This window comes from Prinia subflava, chromosome 1 (assembly GCF_021018805.1).
Source record: "Prinia subflava isolate CZ2003 ecotype Zambia chromosome 1, Cam_Psub_1.2, whole genome shotgun sequence".
NCBI classification, from domain to species: Eukaryota; Metazoa; Chordata; class Aves; order Passeriformes; family Cisticolidae; genus Prinia; species Prinia subflava.
The window spans coordinates 3,045,013-3,058,105 of record NC_086247.1 but is presented as its reverse complement, the minus strand read 5'-3'; positions in this window follow the sequence as shown (position 1 = coordinate 3,058,105).

Sequence of the window (13,093 nt, the reverse complement as noted above, 5' to 3'; positions counted from 1 at the left end):
TCTAGGTGGATATATAGAGGGAATTAAACACATAATTTAAGAAGAAACATTATTGGAGGAAAAGAAAAAATCATTGAAACCTACTGCTCATTATTTCTGGTTCATTAAAAAGTAATTGCTACATTTTACTCTTCTAATGGCTGAAGATTTTAAAGCACTCTACAAGCATTATCAAACCAACTTTTCCAGCATCCCAAGCAGAAAGTTGAGGCTTACTATGTGCACTATGTGAGTGGAGAAACTAGTCATCGTTACTATTTGAAGATAATTCCCAAGGTCCTGGGAACCAAAAACACCTTTTAGTTCTTACTTTACTTCCCTAGAGATGGAATTTTTATGTAGGAGAATTCTTTGTAATTTTTTCTTTTTTCTGAAAAGTTTTGGCTGAAACAAATAATCCAGAGCCATCACCCACTCCTGCCAGAAGTTACAGAATAATTAAACAATTTTTCCCTTACACATTTTCAGGCTTTGACAACAAGACACTGAAAACTTACAGAAATTCAGATTGACATGTGTCAGTGTTTTACTGAGAAATTAAATTAATTGTCAAAGTTCAGATAGAAAATACTTAATTACTCCTGTGGAAGTCCTAGATCAGCCTTGGCACAGGTTGTGCACAAGCAGCAGCAAGACCCTGAGTAGTGGTTGCACTGAAGAGACCAGAAACTCTTTCATTCTTATAATGCTGTACTTTGAAGCACAAAATCAAACTGCCACATGTTGAAGAAAGATAATATGAAAAAAAAGAAAAGAATTTTACTTCTATCCTCCAGCTAAGAGCAGCAGAGGGGAATCTTAGCTCATCTTCAGCATCCCTTTAGGTATTAGAAGAGAAATAAGATACTCTATGAGGGTATCCTAAGCAATTTTTTTAATGATAGTTTTTATTAACCAAAAAAATCCGTGATTGGGGAAGATACTATCTATGAATAATGAAGGGTTTCCTTTTGTATTCAATTTCGAGATGCCTTGTGATTAAATGGATGTTGTTTGTGAAATAATAATAAAAATTGCTGACACCATAAATCAACCAGAACCAATCTTCTACTTTCCCAGGCATTACTGTAAGAAAATTAATTCTCTGCACCCAGGAACAAGCCCCGTATCTCAAAGTAAATTGATTAACTGTGTTTCAGCTTCTGTGTCATTAGGAATAATGGTTCCTATTCTTTTGGGTGAGTGGCAGAAGCAGGACTGAAGAGTTTGCAGTGTCTCTTGGTGAGATTCTGTTGAGGCCTTGTTGCCTCATTGCCTTGTACTTCTTTGTTGTGTGAAATCTCGTGAAGTAAAGCTGGATTTCTTTGTCTGAGATTTTTTGAAAGTGCTTGACCTTCATCAGCCTTGGCAATTGCCTTGGCTGTGACATGGACACCTCTCCTACGAGGAAAGGCTGAGAGAATTGGGATTGCTCAGCCTGGAACAGAGAAGGCTGTGTGGTAACCTGATTGTGGCCTTTAAGTACCTCAAAAGAGACTGCAAGAAAGATGGAGAGAGACTATTTAGGAGCCTGAAGTTAGAGAAATAGGGGAAATGACTTCAAACTGAAAGAGTAGATTTAGATTAGATATTAGGAAGAAATTCATTCCTGTGAGGAGGGTGAAGCCCTGGCACAAATTTTCCAGAGAAGTTATGGGTGGTCAGTCCCGGGAAGTGCTCAAGTCCAGATTGGACAGGGCTTGGAGCAACCTGGGACAGTGGAAGGTGTCCCTTCCATGGCAGGGGGGTTGAAACTGGATGATATTCAATGTCCCTAGCAACCCAAATCTTTCTGTGATTCTGTGATCCTATGTAATGGAAGACATTTCCTGTCTTGGTCATCAAGACATGGTTAGAAGTCATGACCCCTGAGAAACAGCACAGAGATTCTTCCTCCTGCCCGCTCTGTGCCATGCAGCTCCCAAGCAGAGATCCCATTGACAGGGAAATTCAAGCATCTGATCACCTCTAACCTTATCCCCATGCTCATGGGGCAGGAGAGGGAGTGGCACCATGCTGACAGTGCATACATTATGGCTGATCTAAGATGGCAAAAAGGGGCTGTGTTCTCTCTTTGGCAGCCCCAGAAATTTATGCTGGTTTCTGGCACTTGGGTGCCTGGATATGAGATGGATGCTGAGGAATCACATTCATCCGAATTTTATTTCCAGCTCTATCTCCACCCCAATGTTTACACTTGATACCAGATGTGGGACTTGTCCCAGATGTGAGACACTGAGCAAACAATCCAGGCTGGTTCTTCAGGTGAAGTTTCACAAACCCCTGTGGCACGTGCTCACTTCATCCTTTCCATCTACACATCTAGGAAAAGTAATCAAATTTTGCCCACCATAATTACTGTTTTACAAACCCAGGGAACTTTCCCTCTCTACATCTATTTTTGAGCAAACAAAAATTTCATCATTCTAGAAATGAAAGTGTAGCTTCTGAGGAACACAGAGTAACAAAAATCTATGGGAAACCCATGAATTCCAGACAATATTGAGATCGTAAATCTTCATTAAACAACTCACTTAGCTAGTGAATTCCAGCACGAGCTTGGGGAGTTTGGTGTGGGCCTTTATATTTTAGTTTCTTTGTAATGTGTTAAAGTGCATTTATGGGATTTCTTAAATCCACAAAGGCCTTCTGTGTAGCAGTGGAATTGTATCACTTCAAGGCATACTTCCTATGCTGTTTGCACTGTTTTACAACCCATTTTGTTCTGAGGATCTCTGAACATTTTCCACTAGAGGTTGTATGCCTCTAAAGATGTCTTAATTATAGACCACTGCATGTCATAAATATAGACCATGACAAAATAGAAACTGGAACTCAAAATACCCTGCATTTTTTAGTGTTATCCCCAGTATTCATCTTTAGACACGGACTCTTGGAATCCATGAGCCAAAATCTGAAAAAAGTGCTTGAAAACCATGGCCAATGGATTGATTTTTCATTGGAAAAAACTTGATATTCATGGTTTTACTCTTGTTTTTATAAGTGATTAAAAAAATTTACAAATTTAATAAGGGTTAGTTATTATAGTAGCAATAAAAAATAACCTGAGGGGTGAACTAATTGCTGTGTAGAATTTTCTTATAAGAGACAGAAGAAGGAAAGGTGTTGATCTCTTCAGTGATAACATGTGAGGAAAGGATTAAGAGATGTGTTAGGGGAAGTTCAGCTTGAATATTAGGATTAAGGTCTTCACTGAGAACTTGGTCAAGCACTGGAACAAGCTCCACGGGAATGTGATCATGACTTCCAGCCTGTCAGTGTCCAAGAACTGTTTGGGCAACAGTCTTGGATACAGCATTTAACTTCCCACTTGTGTGGTACCAGGAGTTGGACTCCTTGATCCTTCTGAGTCCCTTCCAATTCAGGATATTCTACAAAAAATTGTATGAGATTTTACCCTCAGGGACTACATCTGTTTCTGTTGTGAAACTACAACTTTATTATGTCCTTTAAAACCTTTGGTATTTTGTCACTTATCATTTGGACTGAGCTCTCCTGCAAATCAGCAATCAGCAGGTGTGCACAACAATTCCTTCCCAGAGCTTTCTCTTCACTCATAAAACTGCTGTAGGATGGCAGGGTTAATTGTGCCTGATGCTGACGTCCAAACAAGAAAAGCCAGCAGCAGGTCAGAGATGAGAGATAACTGAGAGCAGCTTTTTAGATGCATCTGTGCTGTAATTTGTCTCACTTTCCATCTGAAGTCAAATCAGCCCTGTCTCTGACCTGAGCATCTCCATCTGGGGATTTAGATCACAGAGAGATGAAAAGCAGAGAGCTTGGGTTCTAACAGCTTTAACAGAAAATGAGACTGGAATTAGACCTTGGAAAATGAAACTGGAATCAAACCTGGGTTTTATACACAACACACCTCAAAAAACATCAAATTAGGCCAAAAATCTGGTAATGCTGCCAGGTTGCTGGGAACTGTACACTTCTGAAAAATGCCATTAATATTTGAGATGTGACTCTCACTTAGAGTTCAGGCAGCAAAGATATTCGGTAGTGGAACGAAACAAAATTCCTGAGATTTACTGGTTTGGGTAGAAAAAGTTTTCCATGGAGATTTCTTAGGCTGTGATGAATAAAAGCCCATTAGGTTTCTCCTGGTGTCTGGGAGAGATCGACTGGTGTTGTGCAGGGTAATGGAAAGCTAGCTAATCAATACTGGGCTATTTTTCAGTTTAACTTTATTAATTGTGCATACTGTGTTCATTTGTGTCTGAAAGAGAAATAAACAGGTGTGAACATCGATTCCTGCTAAATAACAACATTATGAAGGAACATTATTTAGGCATATCTCAGCTCCTCGCCATTGTTCTAGAGAGGTAGAATTATGTAGAGGCATCTTCTGCTCATTACCCATGAAAATGAAGACTCACTAACCATGACATCCATCATGTTCTAGCACCACGGCAGTATTTCCATGTATCCATGATGTCTGAGTGATTGAGACAGGTAGCAGGGTGGAAAATTAGGCCATACCTCAGTGGGCAGTCATTGGTTCCTGGCTGTAGGCACAGAGAAACAGTTCCTCCCTTCCAATCCATGGAAAATGAGCCCAGCAGCTTAAAAGTGATGATCTCCTTGTCTCCAGAGGGCAGAGGGATAGAGTGGGGAGAGAAGCACCTGCTCAGAGACTCCTTCCAGCTCTTTCTTAGTGCTTGGTGAGAAATGTGCAGAAAGTATTTGCAAACATCTCCCTCCTACACCCCTGCCCAAATCCATTATTCAAATATTATTATTAATCCATTATCCAAACCAGAGACAAAAGCAGGTGCCACAACTCATCCTCCTGCCTCCATTTACAGCCAGGGAAAACTCCTGAAAGTAACCTTTTGACCAGCAAGGTTTGGCAAATCAAATTTCATGCTTTCCATGAGAGATTTGTGCACCTGAACCCCACATCAACCACTGGTAAGAGATGAGCTTTTGCATCACTATAACCTCTGACAGTTGCTCCATCACGAGGTATCTCCAGCCTGCTGCCACCTCCCTGTGCACCAGATGGGTCCTGGTCATTATCCCCAGTCTGGCACTGCCTCTCTATCAGTCAAAGACACACAACAAACCCATTATATCACAGCTTTTAGGATGTGAACTATTTACATGTCTTGAAAAGTCATCTAAGTTTCTTCGTCTTTCCATCTTGTTTCCTTGGGGGTGTAATGTGTGTCCAAATTCGTTTATGTAAGGAGGATTCATAATGTCTAGGGAAATGAGCCTGATAGTAAATAATAGTAATAATGGTAAATTGCAAACTGATAACAAAAAATTAATAGTAAATAATGTCTAATAACGTAGATGTTTATCTAATGTGCATTGCCTTTGGTGTCTTGACTTTAATTGAGGTGTGCTGTTTCTCACTGCTGGGAATTCATCCCACAGGTTGTATAGAAGGTGGTAGAAATGCAAGGTAACATTATAACCTGACAATAACAAAGCAGAGATGCAAGACAGGGAGCACCTTCTGCAAAACAAAACCCTGCTGCCTTCAGAAGCTGTGGTGAGGATCCTTGACCTTGTGGTACATCAAACCTACTTCAAACACTTAGTCCCTCATGTGTTTCCTTGCATGAATAAAAAATAAAGCAAAATCAGTTTGTGGCTTCATGCAAACATCCCGTGGGGAAGAGGAAATGTGGTAGATACCACACAGGAATAAGAAATGGTCTTGGTCTCAACTTGCCAGTGACCAAGAGAAGGCAAAGGGGTAAAGAGACAGACCAGTACAGGAGGGGGCTGAGGCACAGGGTGGCTGAGCTGCCCTGTTTCCAACAGGCAGCCCGTGATGTTGAGCTGCAGTTGGGTGTTTTATGCTCTCTGGGATTTTGCAGCCTCATGCCCAAGCCTTGGCCATGGCTGTGGCACTGCAGCAGGGGCCAGAGAAAGCCACAGACTGCCCTGGAGCCATCAGAGACCCAAAACAATGCTCTGGGAGAGTGGGTTTTCTGGCAGGCTTCTCACAAACAGTGTTCAGGCTCCCTTCAGGCACTGAACAACTTTCAGAATAAGGATAATCCTGAAATTTTCCCATACATTAGCATAATTCCCATACATTCAGCCAGCTTTCCCTGCTGTGACATTAACACAAAAGTCACATCCTGTGCTGCTCTCACCTTTGATAAACTTATAATGTATGCAACACCTTGCTGTAGTTGTAGTCAACATTGCTGTAGGACCCCAGGATGTTTCAGGTGGGTTGGGAAATTCAGTGTTTTGCGATCCCTGCCAGCAATTCTAAGTCCTGCAATTCAAAGCCTCTTGTGACTGACAATATTCAGGCCAACAGAAGAACTAATTAGTCTGAGGTAGCTTGGGAGTCTTTCTGCTGAATTCAGAAGGCTTTGGGATCAATCAGCTGGGCTTTGTGCTGCCAGGAATAAGAGACTCTTGCCCTGGGCTGATGTGACAGACTATTTCAGCTCCATGTATGAGTCATAGCATTAAAATTCCTCTCTTTTTAATGACATACAGGTTCATTTGACAGCCATTTCTCACTGTTTTTCTGCTAAAATTTCTTTGTCAGGCTCTTTTGAAAAGACAGGTATTTTAAAATACATATTTTAAAACCAAGCTCTATGAAATCCTCATATTAATAACTGGCTACCACTTGAAAAATTAAGCTCCCATTTCCTGGGACCTCTCCAACTACAGTCATGGCCAGCACTCTTCTTCTTCCCTCTCAGAGGGCAGTTTCAAGTACATTCGTTATTTAATTTTCTGATTTTCCCAGGAGAGAAAGAGGCCATAGATTATTATTATTATCATCTCTAAATTTAAAATGTGTAAACAAAGGCACAGAAACATCAAGTGAACTGCTTAGCAAGGCCAAGATTAAACAACGGCTAGGACACCATCTCTCCAGAAAAAGAGGTAAAATCAGTGATTGCAGGTAAAAATCTGTAATTCAGCACTTCAGACCCTGTGCAGGATGAGATGGGAGCCCACTCAACAAATTATTTATGAAAGTCTTTTGGTTGTTTATTCCTAAAAGGAAATTATGAGAAGTCAATTGTCCCAGGCACTGTATGAAATCAGTCTGTAGAGAAACTGTGATCAAAACTGAAAAGGGGAGATCATGGTAACTTGAGAAGGAAATGGGACAAGTAAGGAGCAATCCCAGGGATTTTTAACCTTCCCCCAAGCACAAAGGATTGGCTGAAGCATGCAATCTTTCCTTTTAAAATTAAGATAATAATAATAATCAATAGTAGTGATTAAATTGCTATTTCTTCACTGGTGTCATCTTCAAATGCAGCACTGCCTTGGGAGTGCTGGAATCTAGGATAAGATTAATTGTCTAAAAGTGATGTTTAATTTACTCACAATGACTGAGTCTAAACTCTGTGATCTCTGGGTTTGTGTTATGGCATGTCCAGAGAACCTTTTCTCTTGGTTTCCAGGTCAGCTCATCTCTTAACCAGGTATGGGGGTTTCTAGACCACCTAAAGGAAGGTCTAGGTGAGATGGGACTGCTTGGCCCTGTTTCCAAACCCCGTAGAATTGAGCTACATCCAAAACACAGCCACAGGAGCCTGGGAACACTACTAACCCAGTTCTGATGTTGATCAGTGCCCTGCCTTTGATGTTTATTAATACTGTTGATATTTAAAGCCTGAGGTGCTTTGAGAAACTCAGCCAGCTTCTTGCTAGTCAGCCTTTTCTTCCTCCTTTCTTTTTGAGTTTTGCTGAAAGATGCAGGCAAGTGAAAAGAATTATTTTAAAAGGACAGCCATCAATGAGCAAGAAACCAGCAGAGCATGAACATGCAGAAAGAGAGACATCAAAATACTGTGAGATCAAAGAAAAGAGAAATGTGGGGCACATCACCTTTATTATGAGTGTTAATCCAGCAAACTCTCCTTTTTCAACACTGTTATTGTCTGCTTGAGAGGTGTAGGCTTAGGGCAAGTTACATTTCTGTGTGTACCAGCCCTGCCACAAAGTGCATTTTCATGGTTGACTGAGAAAGGGGAAAGAGATTTTCCCAGTTCTGTTCTCCAGACTCGTTTGAACAATCCAGTGTGAACTGTTTCATGGAGTTTATTTGCATTGCTGTTAGTGCAGCTCCTTTTAGTTTAATGCCACAGTCTCCATTGCTGAAGTGTCTGATCCCACATAATCAAGGATTACCTTTCCAAGTCATATGACATGATATAATTTATATTTTATAGAAAAGGAGCAATTGGCCAGAGCTAAAGCATAGATAAATCACTGATATACAAATGGAAAACTTGAACTCTTGCACACTTTGAAAGACCTCTGTTCCCACTGAAAGAGAAGTTCAAACCCAAAAGCTGCTGAAAGCTTCTCAAGGATGTACTCTGGAGTCATTGAATGGCTTGAGTTGGAGTGGACCCCAAAGATCCTCCAGTTCCAACCTCCTACCCTGAGAAGGGACATTTTCCCCTAGATCAGTTTCTCCAAGCCCCACCTACCTTTGGTCTTGAACACTTCTAGGGATGGAGAGTCCACAATTTCTTCATATGACCCACTGCAGTGCTTCCCCACCCTCACAGTAAAGAATTCCTCCCTATAACTAATCTTAATCCTCTCTCCTTCCACCTGAAAACCTTGCTTATCCCAGAAATCTATTTAGGTTTGTTAATCACCATTTTCCCTTTGATATACAGGCTATGGTGCTTAGTTTCAAACTTCTTGGCTTTTGGATAACTAACATTAATTAAATCAAGTATTCCTCTGTGTGAGTTGGGGTTCTGATCCAACTTTGCCACATATTCTGTCATGTCCCCAAACCCCCTACTTCTCTCAAGCCCTCTGCTTTAGGACAGGGATATTTTGTGTTGTCTGTTTACTGGGGCAGTGTTTATTTCCTTTTGGCCTTTCAAAAAGAACTTTTTTTCTTGGAAATCCTGTGTCTCATTGTGGGCTATAGGCAGGTACAGTAACATTAACAAATTAAAAGATTAGCAAATATCCTTAAAACATTTTAACCAGAGGGATGGCATTTTCCTCTCCAGCCTCTGATTTCCAAACACAGCCTTAATAACTAAAAACTTCTTGCCATTTTTTCCTTTTGTCATTTCCTTTTTTACAGAAAACTCTGAAGGGGAGAGAAAATGCAGCATTTGTAGGCGAAAATAAATTAGCTTAGAAAGTGTTTGCTTCAGGTTTCTTAATGTTCATTCCCACAATGTAAAGATTTATGATTTGAATAAAAAGAAATGAAATTAAAAAAAAAAAAAAAAGGAGAAGAAAAGAAAAACCCTGAAGTTGCACTTTTATAGATTTGCATATTGTTTTTTCGAAGGAAGATTCACACTAGGCAACAAAGACTGAATAAATCATTAGGTAGAGACAGAGGAACACTTTCAAAGAAATGATTTGCAGTAGATCTACTGTAAAACATTACCCACGGCAAATGTTGGATCAGCATTATATATGGAGCTGCCACTTAGGAATTTTATGGGCTTCTTGGGAGGTTGCTTGTGAAGAGAGCTGTGGTCTCTCCAGCACAGGGCTGTGAACCAGGAGGTCTGAACTCTATTTTCAGCAATGTCAGTGCCCTCACAATGTCAGCTAAATAAATTACTCCATTTCTCTCTTTGTCCTTGCAAAACTAAAGGTGAACAATTCATACACATGAACTTGGAATCTTATTTAGGAATATGCTACAAGATCTTCAGGTGCTACAAAAATGGAAAATGCAGTTTCTATTATGGATTTTATATTATTTCTGAGACAGAGAAAGTTGGAATAATTTAGGATTGTGCATGCTACATGGCAAGACTAGTCCAGTTTTACTGGGCACAAAATTACATTTTTTTTGTAGTGGAACATTCTATCAGAGTGTATAAAAATTTGTCGTTTGGTTTATAAGCAGGTTATATGGATTACATTGTTTAGGCATTGCTTGTGTTGATTTTTTTTCTCTTAAGCTCTATGGAAACCAACAGCAAGAAACTTACTCCAGACTGATATTTTTATTCCCCTTTCCATTTGTTTTTATTTTCAATGAAAGGTTTAAGAAAAAAAATAAAATCTGAGGTAATTTTAATCCTTGACTTGATAATTTCTCATCCACCTAGACTGGAGTGATGAAGGAACCTGCAACATACATGTACTGAAGCTCTGAGGGATTTCCCTCAGCAAGTCTAAGTAAATTGGATATTGGTTTTATAAGATTGGTTTTATTTTTGTAGCAGTCATCTCTCAGATGTCTGTAGCAGCACTAAAAGAGATTGGAGTCCCTTTTCACCTTGGGAGCACATTATTATTTGCAACCTTTCATCACTTAAGTATGCGAGTTAGGTGAGCTATTTCCCTAGCTTAAGAAACTGAGCTTAGGTTAGAAGTCTGCCTCTGGCCAGGAACCATTATTAGATTATTTTCTTAATTACAGGATTTTTAAACAGCTAATTGTATATTTTACAAATGTGAGGCTGTTTTGCTCCTTAATTAACCTTTAATTTTACTGTCCGTAGCTCTCAGTCAAAGATTATAGGATCAAAGAATGTCCAAGCCAATGCTTGACCGCTTTGTGCATTTAATAGTTTATACATTTTACATGTTATGTTTTCTAACTCTGGTGAGTCATGGGTATAGGATAGACCCCTAAACACCTTCTGCTCTTGCACAGATCAGCAAGACTTTCTCCCAGAAGGGTTTTTTGGCTTTATCTCATCACCCTGTAAACAGTGACACTGGAGGGGACTAGAAAATTCCCTCCTCGCTGTCAAACAATTGGAGGTCAAACACAAGGCCAGCACTCCTGGCATTTCCATAATAGCAAAATGTTTCAGTGGGGTTTTTTTAGCTAAAATGTTTAAATACAAATGAGCTAGGCAAGGCTTCAGATGGTTCCACTGCAACACTATTAAGTCAGGAGAGGCTTCTGTAGGAGGGGGCATTTGAAAATTTCCTCATGTCAACTGCATAGCTGAGTGCTGTCACCGTGCTCCACAAGTCTCTTGTAGCTCCATATGTCCAAGTGCTAAAGCATGCCCGTGCCCTTATGTTTTTATGTAGGTCAAATCTTTGCCTTGCCATCATTGGCAACAGCTCTTTAAACCAAAGAGAAATGGCCTCTTTGTGATCAGTGTTATTACAATGAATTTCAGGAGAAATTATAATAATGGAGCACTTAAAAGTAAAGAGCCAGCACTTGAGCTAGCTAGCTATTAATTATAAATGCCAATCTCTATCAGGAATTCCTTTTTATGTAAAAGCGGTCTGCTCTGAGTACTTATTTTAGTGTTAATTAGAGGGAAGTGAAGATGAAGGTGAGCATTCATTACAAGGTCTGCTGGCCCCTGGTGCTTTTCCCTGGGGTGCACTGGTGGTGTCCCTGGCATGAACAGATGCATTTAGGACATTGATGTTTTGTCCTAAGTGACAGTGAAGATCTGTAAGGGTGAGATCTACAGAAGATGCTTGTTCCTGTAAAGCATTTGAAAGAGTTCAGTTGGAGCACAGAAAAATTTAATTCTGAAATAACCATGCAGTGGAGGCCACAAAAGTGATGGAGGGTCTGGAACATCTCTGTTGGGAGGAGAGACCGGGAACTGGGAATGATTGGTGTGGAGGAGAGGAGAGGAGAGGAGAGGAGAGGAGAGGAGAGGAGAGGAGAGGAGAGGAGAGGAGAGGAGAGGAGAGGAGAGGAGAGGAGAGGAGAGGAGAGGAGAGGAGAGGAGAGGAGAGGAGAGGAGAGGAGAGGAGAGAGAGGAGAGGAGAGGAGAGGAGAGGAGAGGAGAGGAGAGGAGAGGAGAGGAGAGGAGAGGAGAGGAGAGGAGAGGAGAGGAGAGGAGAGGAGAGGAGAGGAGAGGAGAGGAGAGGAGAGGAGGAGGAGAGGAGAGGAGAGGAGAGGAGAGGAGAGGAGAGGAGAGGAGAGGAGAGGAGAGGAGAGGAGAGAGGAGAGGAGAGGAGAGGAGAGGAGAGGAGAGGAGAGGAGAGGAGAGGAGAGGAGAGGAGAGGAGAGGAGAGGAGAGGAGAGGAGAGGAGAGGAGAGGAGAGGAGAGGAGAGGAGAGGAGAGGAGAGGAGAGGAGAGGAGAGGAGAGAAGAGAAGAGAAGAGAAGAGAAGAGAAGAGAAGAGAAGAGAAGAGAAGAGAAGAGAAGAGAAGAGAAGAGAAGAGAAGAGAGAGAAGAGAAGAGAAGAGAAGAGAAGAGAAGAGAAGAGAAGAGAAGAGAAGAGAAGAGAAGAGAGAGAAGAGAAGAGAAGAGAAGAGAAGAGAAGAGAAGAGAAGAGAAGAGAAGAGAAGAGAAGAGAAGAGAAATCTCATCAACCCATATAAACATCTCCAAGGCAGGTACCACCACTCTTTCCAGTGGTGTCCAACAACAGGATAAGGAGAAATGGCCATAAATTAAAACACAACAAGTTCCACCTCAACATGAGTAATGACTTCTCTCCATGGAGGGTGGCACAGCCCTAGAATAGCTGCCCAGGGAGGGTGTGGAGTCTCCCTCTCTGGAGACATTCCAAACACACCTGGATGTGTTCCTGTGTAACTGGTCTATGTCACCCTGCTTTAACAGGAAGAATGGGCTGCATCATCTCCAGAGGTCCTTTCCAGTCCTAGCTGTGATTCTGTGATAACAAGGTCCGTATTTTCAGTGAATATAGGAAAAAAAAATTATTGAAAATTCTGAGAAGTAAAAAAAACTGGAAAACATAGACCAAAGTTTTAATATATTTTGAAAGTGCATCCATGAGCCAGGAAGGAGGGAGATAATTTGAACACACTTAAAAAGAACCCTCCTTGTCTCTGTCATCAGAGGAGCTGCCAGGGGCATTGAAGGTCACAGATGACAGCAGCAAATCTGGAGCTCATCCATGTCCATGGAGTCCCTGACCACTGTCCCCAGACACTCCTCAGGAGAGCCCAGCCAGCAGAGACTGCAGGTCAAGACATAGCAGAAACTCACTGTTCTTTCCAGTCACTCCTGGCAAGGTTGTTTCTTTGTCTTGCAGGACATGAGATTTCCAAAGATCCCCTCCAACCTCAATAATTTCTGTCATTCTGAGCCAGTGAAGGGTGAGGATTTACAGTGCTTGTTTCACTAATGTCTTTACAACCTGGTGTAGGATTGAATTGTTTTCATCATCTCTTGCACTCATTCCAAAGGTAG